Genomic DNA, 8516 nt, shown 5'->3' with positions numbered 1-8516 from the left:
TTAATTTATTTTTATAAATTCTTCGTATAATTTTTGTGAATTTTTTTCACTCCATGAACTCTCAGAATACTGTTTTCTCTAATAAAGATACTTCTTCCGGCGAATAATTAAATTTCAATAAAGAAAGAGAAGGAAAGTTTATGAATATTAATTAAAAGAAAAATTTGCAAAGCAATCTCATTCCCACGCGAAATTGGTGGAGTTCAGCGAAGAGAGAGGGCAGAGGATGTAGGTATATAAATAAACGTATAAATGCTTGGGATGAGACGAGTCGTCGTCAGTCCAAAACGAAACGTGCAAAGGTGAAATACACGAAGCGTCCTAGACGGTATCCGTCACTCTCGCAGGAAGGCTAGATTGCGTGGAAAGATTTAATATCGTAGCATCTGGGTCAAATATAACGCCTTCACGATTCACTAATCGTTTGTTCGAAAACCAGACAAAAACGATTCTTTATTCCGAGAAACGGCTTGGTCGATGAAACTTTCCTAACCTTTGTGCGACCTCGTTTTATTTTACATTCGCAATCGTTCGAATTTATTAATTACACGAACTGAAACGTATATTTAAAAAGAAATTAATTTATTCGTAATCGAAATGTTGAAATTGATAATATTATATACAATACTATTTAATATTGTTATAATGTTGCTACGTGACATTACGAAAATTTGATAGAAACGAGTATCGACAACTGCGCAGCTTCACTTATTATATAACTTTTGAATCTGTGGTACTACACCGATTTAACTACTTGTATAATTATTTTAATATATTTGAAAGAATTATTTTGCGTTTAATTCAATTCAGATTTTATTTAACTTTCAATTCCATTCGTAAAATCTGCAAGCATGCCAAGATATAAACTTTTATCACTCACCCATACTGTTGCATCAGGATGAAAGCAAATCGTTCTTTATTCTGGCACGAAAGGAACCTTAAAGCCATGAAGTCGATGGTGGAAACAGTCCTTGTCTTAACGTGTGCCTTGTAATCTTCGAAACGTTGTCTAGCACACGAAAAATTTGAAGAATATATCACTGCGATCGATAAATTCGAAAATATAAATGCTTTAATTACGTTTATCAGCTATTTTTCATTCTAAATGTACGTTATAGTCGATTTACGTTCGATATTAACACTTTTCAATTCAATTTTTATTTCGAGAACGTGTCCGAACTTGCACAAACGGCGATCACCAACGCACTAAAATCTTTAACGGTTTTTCGAACGATACTTCGATTCACAATATGGCGACGAAGTTCGTAAAAAAGTAGTGCGAATGGCTTAAAACACTATGTGCATATTAAAATGTCTATTTGTACTATAATTCAAAAGAATTATTACGTGGTATTCGTTTGAAACTTCAAAAATAATGCCATTATGCAATAATTCGCATTTTTACATAAAAGAATAGACAAAAATGCTCTGTCCACTCTTTCGCAGGTCGCTCCATTAGAATTCAGATTATACGAAAAAAGGAACAGTTTAATTTGATTTCGATTAAATTTTTAGAACTGAGCATAAACTAGAATTAGATATTATTATTTTTAGTATGTCAATTACCTTTTTCGCGTCGGTGAAAACGATTCAACGTCTTTCAAAGTCTGGAGCACGAACGACATGTCTACCGCACTTGCTACTGTTCGTCTATTTCAACCGTTAACGAACTTTTGAACCAAGTATCATGGCGCCCAACGGTTGCTAGGCAACGGTTCGAATTTCACAAAATATGAATGTTAACTATTTTCATCAATATTCAGAATCATTTAGCCAATATTCAAGAAATTTATTATTATTAATGCACAATTTATTATTATTTCGATTATATATGCTTTTATTTAAACAGAGAAACTAGTAAAAAATTTAACTTGTTCTTTCCACTAGACTGTCACATTGAAATATCTTGTACACTTATTTACGAGAATTCCTTCCTACAAGTATTATTTTCGGTACTTTATTCATGCACTCAGCACTGTATAATAACTTAAAAGCATCAACTAATGCCACTTACTAGCTGTCAAAGATTGAAGCACAAACATCTTATACTGTGGCTACTTGTTAAGCGTTTGAACTGTATAGAACACTTACACACAACGATAGATCGATCGATGAAACTGCGTTACGGCGATTCTCTATTACCAACCAACGGATGCTTTTCTTGAAATAAGAATACCAGTTGCTTTGCTTCGTAATATGCCCAGCATTTACATATTATATCATATCGTATTATATTATTTTATATATTCTTCGAGAAGAAAAAGTCTGGTTATATTTTTCTTAATAGGTTACCTTGTAATGTAACGGATATGGAAAACGTTGATTTTCATTTGTATTTATTTAAAACCTTCTTCTGAGCACAATTTTAAACGCAACAGTAATAAATTAAACACTTTGAATCACCTTTCTGTATTAATTGAGACAACATAACCGGCTTCTTGAATCTAGTTCGACAAATAAGATATTCCACTAGTCACATATAGCAATGTCTGAAATACTGACGAATCTTCAAAACGATCTACAAAGAAGCTGCACGCTGATTGGCTGTTGCAGATTTGTAGAACACACTTTGCATACCCACCTTCACATAATTATAATATATTTGAATACTATTTTAACAACTGTTCTAATAAATTATATATTCGTTTAAATAAATCGGCATTAATTAATTATTTATTTCTACAGTGTAGTTTAAGCGATTACTTTGAAAGTCAATTGCACAGGAAAAAAAAAAATTGTAAATGCACTTTGAGGTTTGAATTATTTGAATTAATGTCAAGTGGCCATTTTGTTTAGTTTCAAACTGAAAAACAGTATCAACTGTCCGTGAAAAAATATGTGCATCAATATTTGAATAGCGATGGTATTATGTACGTAGAACGGATGGTTCGTAGGGTAGTGCAGTGCAGTGTAGTGTAAATGCGTGAGCGTGACGTGTGTGTCAGTGCGTGCGTGTGCTTTTCGTCGAAGAGACGCGTTTCGAACAAAAGAAAAACAGAGGAGTGAGATACGACGAGAGAGAGTCAAAAGGCAGTAGCAATAAGGTCAGAAAACAGACAACACAGCTCATAAGCGTATTCTTTTTCGTATCCTTCGTCAAAATATAAAATATAAAATTGAAAATTACATAACCATAAAACATTCGAAATGTGAACTTCTTACTTTACTTCAAATTATTCTCAATCGTTCATTTTCTATAACACGAGACAAATGAACGAATTCCATTCCATCATTTCCTAGTATTGTTTATTCTCTCGAGCCATTAAATATTATCTTCTCTAATAAAAGTGACCGCATAACTTTGCATAACCTCATTTAACATTTCGAAGAATAATACGATATTAACCAATAAAAATCAGTCTCCTCCCATTATCTCGTCTGGTACAAATACTTTTTCTTATCTTATTCAAGCAATACGTCTAGTATAGGTATATCGAAACGTTGAAAAATTGTCGACAGACGATTCTACAATAGTAAATTCCAGAAAATAGGTGTTCGATCTAAAGGGTAATGGGATAATCAGGGTTCTACCAAATTACAAAGCCCTTAATGCCCTGTTCGGGATTTATGATGTATGTGGGCGGGTACAAAGGAACGAGCACGTGCAAATTCGATGGTTGTGCTTAACGGTAACGACACGCCACGCGACGCGACCCGTACCGATCCGGTCTTTTCGAGCCATGAAAGCTCGTGTTTGTGCCTGTTTGACAAGCGGTCAAGCCACTTTGTCACGTGTACGACGTGCTCACGTTAAATAATGCCGACCCGGGGTTACGCGCCCGATCTCATTGATATTCCATTTATAAGGAGCGCGAGTAAATACTATCGATACTTGCGAGTAGGCGCCTTACAGACACCGGTCAATATATATATGCTTTCTATTCCTTTGTAAATTCAATCCTACCGCTTTGTTACAACCTATTTTTACACCTCCTCCCATAACGTGAGATCCATTGTTTCTACGACTTTTAACGCGCGTTCATTAGGTTGAAGTAATAAATCACGGTAACTGCGAAGGGATAATTAGGATTAGAAAGTTTTGAAGAAGAACTTCGTAATTCGAAGAACGAGCTATAGTTCGTATGAAGTAAACCCGGAAAAGTGATATAATAATAGACCGTGATATAATAATAGAAGTGATATAATAATTGTGACTGATATTTCCTCTTCTTTTTTTCTTTTTCTTTTTTTTTTTCTAATTCTGCAATTAGGTGAACGTAGTTGTTTTAAATGACGCAAACTCTTCCGGAATAAGCCTATCTCTGGCTTTACACGCAATTTCGCAAAATCGATGTTAATTTCTATGATTACAACTCTTCGGGATTAGCGTCGTGCTGTGCATACTTTAACGCGGTAGGATGTATGTATAATAATTACGCATGGAAACATTTAATCGTGTTGTATGTTATCGGTTATAAATGATGTATTTTATTGCGAAGGAGAAGCGTGGTATATATTACGGATGATATTTAACGTTGGAAATTACGATCGACGAATATCCCTTTCGCGAAGATAATGCCGTCACTGCGGTGGCTTGGTAGTTGGAGTGTTTTTCTTTCCGAAGGTATCTCGGTCAAAGCCAGTTCCTTTTTAAACTCTGAAGAGATACTCCGCGAAGCGAATATGACACCCACCAAATTTACGTCCGTGAACTCTGGTGAACTCCTGAACTCGTTGTCTCATCTTTTCTTTGCGGACAATGACGGAGGAATGGCATCCATCGTTGTGCATGTCATTGCTCACCGGTTGTGTCTTGAGCTTACGGGACTTTAGGACACACTCCCGTCTCTTTTTGCATTGCAAATTACTCAACCCGCAATTTAAACGCCCTCGCAATTGAATTAAAATCCAGGCGCAACGCGGTGGAGGTACCGTTTCCGTTATAAACTGAATTTCACTCACCGTATCGGATAAAAGATTTCATTTTATTAACGTTATTGTCCTTCCATAAGGTCAGATATTTATCTCGCTTTTGTCAAAAGCGTGTTGAGCAACTTTTGAAGGAGAGAGAGAAAAAAAAATAATTTAAGAACACCTCTTAGCAGAGCGTGGTTTCGATCCACGGACCTCTGGGTTATGGGCCCAGCACGCTTCCACTGCGCCACTCTGCTGTTGTGAATGATGCTTTCTTAAAGTGTTACTTCACTACACTAGAGGGGGTGGAAATGAAATAAATCAATAACTGCAAGGATTCAAAAGATTGATGCAATAATATCCAATTATTAATAACATAGCAATGTAGAAATATAACGAAGAACTTATTTGCTTACGTATTACGTTCACGTAATACTTGTTAAAATACACTTTTTATTGCGAGACATATAATATAACATTGCGACATTTTTTACATAACAGATAATGTTGTATGTTATCATGCAATGTTACTTGTTTTTTCTCCGCGATACTATACTCATAAAAATGATTTATTTGATTCCAAAGAGAATAAGTTGTAGTTTTTTCGAACTAGAACACCTTCCTACGTATAAATATGAAACCTGCCAAATGAAATATATAAAAAATAAACTATTTATAGTTTTATCAGGTGGAAAATAATTTACCGACACTTTTCATCGAAAATATCTGAAGAAAAAGAATTCTACAAGATTTCTTGGGCAATGTATAGTACTCTGATAAAAAAATTCACGATTTTCACTAAAATTGTTACCATAAGGATCAATTGAATCCTCTTGTCACCTTGTTTGCACATTCAACGCTTTATCGCGATTTCCAAACGGTTTGTCCGTACTGGATGAAACAATTAAGATGGACCTAGGAAAAATGTAGGCGTGATGGAAAACAACTTTGTTGCGATGCTACCTGTGTATACCCCGGAGCGGGTAATCTAAGCGGTGCAATGTTGATCAACCACCTGGGTGGAAGTATGGAGATGCAGCGGATGCAAATAAGTATCTTGGTCGATCCAGGTGCGCTCCCCTTTTAAGATCAGCAATCTTAAACTAGCCCCCGCCTATATAGTATCGACCGAGCCACGTGCTTCAGCTCGACTACTGGATCTGCCTTATTGCTAGTCCGCGCCGATACTCGCCAGTTCTTTCCAAGTTGTACTTAATTGCGGATGTTCGGTTTTTACAATTACATGGGATGGCTTTTGAAAAACACTACATATTTGTAGCGTGCTGTATTTATTTCAACCAGATACATACATTCCTATACAGTACAATGAAATTGAACAATTACATTGGGACTGGAAAATTTTAGTTTAATTATTTCACTGTGATAGTTCACACAGGTAAAACATGAAAATACTTTTCATATTCGTCAATACGAATACGAAATATGGGACGTGTTCGATTAAAAATTGCCCGGGTGTATTTATTATCTGCATATTTACGTGTAGGTACTCTTACGATCGTGATATTTTCATGAAATATTCAAACTTTTTTATATAGATATTTATGACTGAAGTATCGTCGTGATTTTCTTATTATACATACAGTTACTCCCGAAAATAGTCGGACAGTAACTGAGCGGCCATCGAACAGGGTGGAGGCAAAAATATTCATAATATTTAAAATAAGATATTTTGAATATGATATTTTCAATATCATAAATTACACTATGAATATTCAAAATATTAATTTTTGCCTAAAAAAAAAAATTTTGCCAATTTTTGATATTGAACTAATTAATTAACAGTAATTTCTTCGCAAGTTTCATGTTGTTACTCTTCTTCGATGGCTTACATACAATTCATAAAATTCGAGATCTACGAACTCACTCAAAGACACCGATGTTACTCCTTTACTACACACTTACCCCTGGCGTCTAAATATTTTTCACAAACAAAATGTGCTGTACTATAAAGTGATCAATTTCGACACTACATACGAAACTCGATGGAAAACAAATTCGCATAATGAATTACATTTTCGTCCCGACAAAAGTCTCGAGATCTCTGAGATCCGTGATTTGGACGAGTTCGGTTGTTCCAGTGTTAACAAAACGAGAACACCTTTCGATTGTTTTCTGCCTCGTGCGAGGAGTTTGCTAGAAGCTCGTAACACCAAGATTGCCGGTTATCGTTCTGCAGTGGCGAGGTTTCTATCGGTCGCGATAGGATCACGTTTTAATTTAACGTAACCCTGTCCGGCTATAGCCTGTTATAACCGAGCCTCCGTTGCATCTCGCAACGGGCACGTTTCGAAGCCGCGATCGTTTTAAGCCTCCATAGAGCGTTGGACAAGTACATAAAACGTAACAAAGTAAGACGCGCGTGCGTAGCGAGCCGGTGACTCCCCCGATGCAGTTCCTGGTGACGTCTGACTAAGCGTTCTATTTCGACGCACCCTCGGAGGCCGCGTGAGTAATCCCCGGACCGCATATATCCGCGCAGGTGGAACTCGTTCGAGGATTCTGCGAGTTTTGGATAGATGGCTGAAAAGTCATGTTCATGCGTGGCCCGCCCTATAATTATCGCCGCGATATTATTAATTCCCATCTGCCGTTCCTGTTTTGGCATTACCACGCTGCTAACTGGTACACGAAGCGACAGGAATTGGGTAAATTATTTATGTCACGATTTATGGATCAGTTTAGGTAGATAGGCACATCGAACGACTGTTGTAATTGTGACAATGCAACGGGGTTAAGTGACGGTGGACGTGCTATGAATTTAGACGGTTCTCTGAAAATTTGATTGTCCCCGCTGGTCGCTCAGAATTTCGTAACTTTGTGGGTTGTTAGGATGCAAACTCGATAAATTGGGTTGTTGATAATTTCTTAGATTTATCGGTGTTTAGGATAATTGGATAGAGGAATTGGGATAGTTTGATTAATTTTTAATAGGATTTAGCAACAAATGGGGAATTATAAGAGAAACTTTGCCCGGTAGAAATTCCAGTGGAGAATTCGTTGCAACAATTTTCACGACCATTCACCAAGGTTCCGGATTATTTTCCCGGCTGGGGGTTTCAGCACTTAACCATTAATCATTCCGTAGAACAGCGATTTGTACTGCATGGTCTGACCGGATCCACGAGTACTTTCTGATTTTATGCAATTAATTTATCATTTTGCAAACCATGTGGGCGGCAATTTTTCGCCACGCGTCGTTAATATTGTTAGCAAAGTGTTACAACCAGAGACAACAGGTGTACACGTCAGAATTTCCAATTTCTACCTGGAATACACTTTAATAAAGCCATTTCTCTCCTCAACGAAGCATCAGGAGTAAATTACAAGCTGTTAACATTCACGATTCCTCTGTCTTCGGCGTGAAAGAGCATTCGCGTGTAATGTAATTTCTATTCCACCACAATCTCGCGCAAAAAGGAACACCTTCGAATTATCCATTTACCAGAGAGACGTGAAATCGAACTAATATACGTTTCCACGGTTTGCGGTTAGAAAAAGGATTCCTCGCGATCGCGCGATAATAAATTCCCCAGCAAAAAGGAAAAACTATGAACCAACCGTTCCATATTTGCCTTTGCAAAATTGCATCGTTCGCCGATCGATATTACCCGCCAACGACGGATACGACCAAGTTTAACAAA

At 36.8% G+C, this 8516-nt stretch overlaps 1 non-coding gene across 1 annotated transcript; it reads right to left on the bottom strand.

The window, feature by feature from the left end:
* Positions 1–5039: 5039 nt before the first annotated feature.
* Positions 5040–5111, bottom strand: Trnam-cau. Its single transcript has one exon. It is a non-coding gene; the product is annotated as a tRNA-Met (tRNA).
* Between the last annotated feature and the right edge of the window lie 3405 nt (positions 5112–8516).

Source organism: Habropoda laboriosa, unplaced genomic scaffold, assembly GCF_001263275.1.
Source record: "Habropoda laboriosa isolate 0110345459 unplaced genomic scaffold, ASM126327v1 scaffold333, whole genome shotgun sequence".
Taxonomy (NCBI): domain Eukaryota; kingdom Metazoa; phylum Arthropoda; class Insecta; order Hymenoptera; family Apidae; genus Habropoda; species Habropoda laboriosa.
The sequence above is the reverse complement of the archived record's forward strand: the minus strand, read 5'-3'. Positions and strand labels throughout refer to the sequence as shown.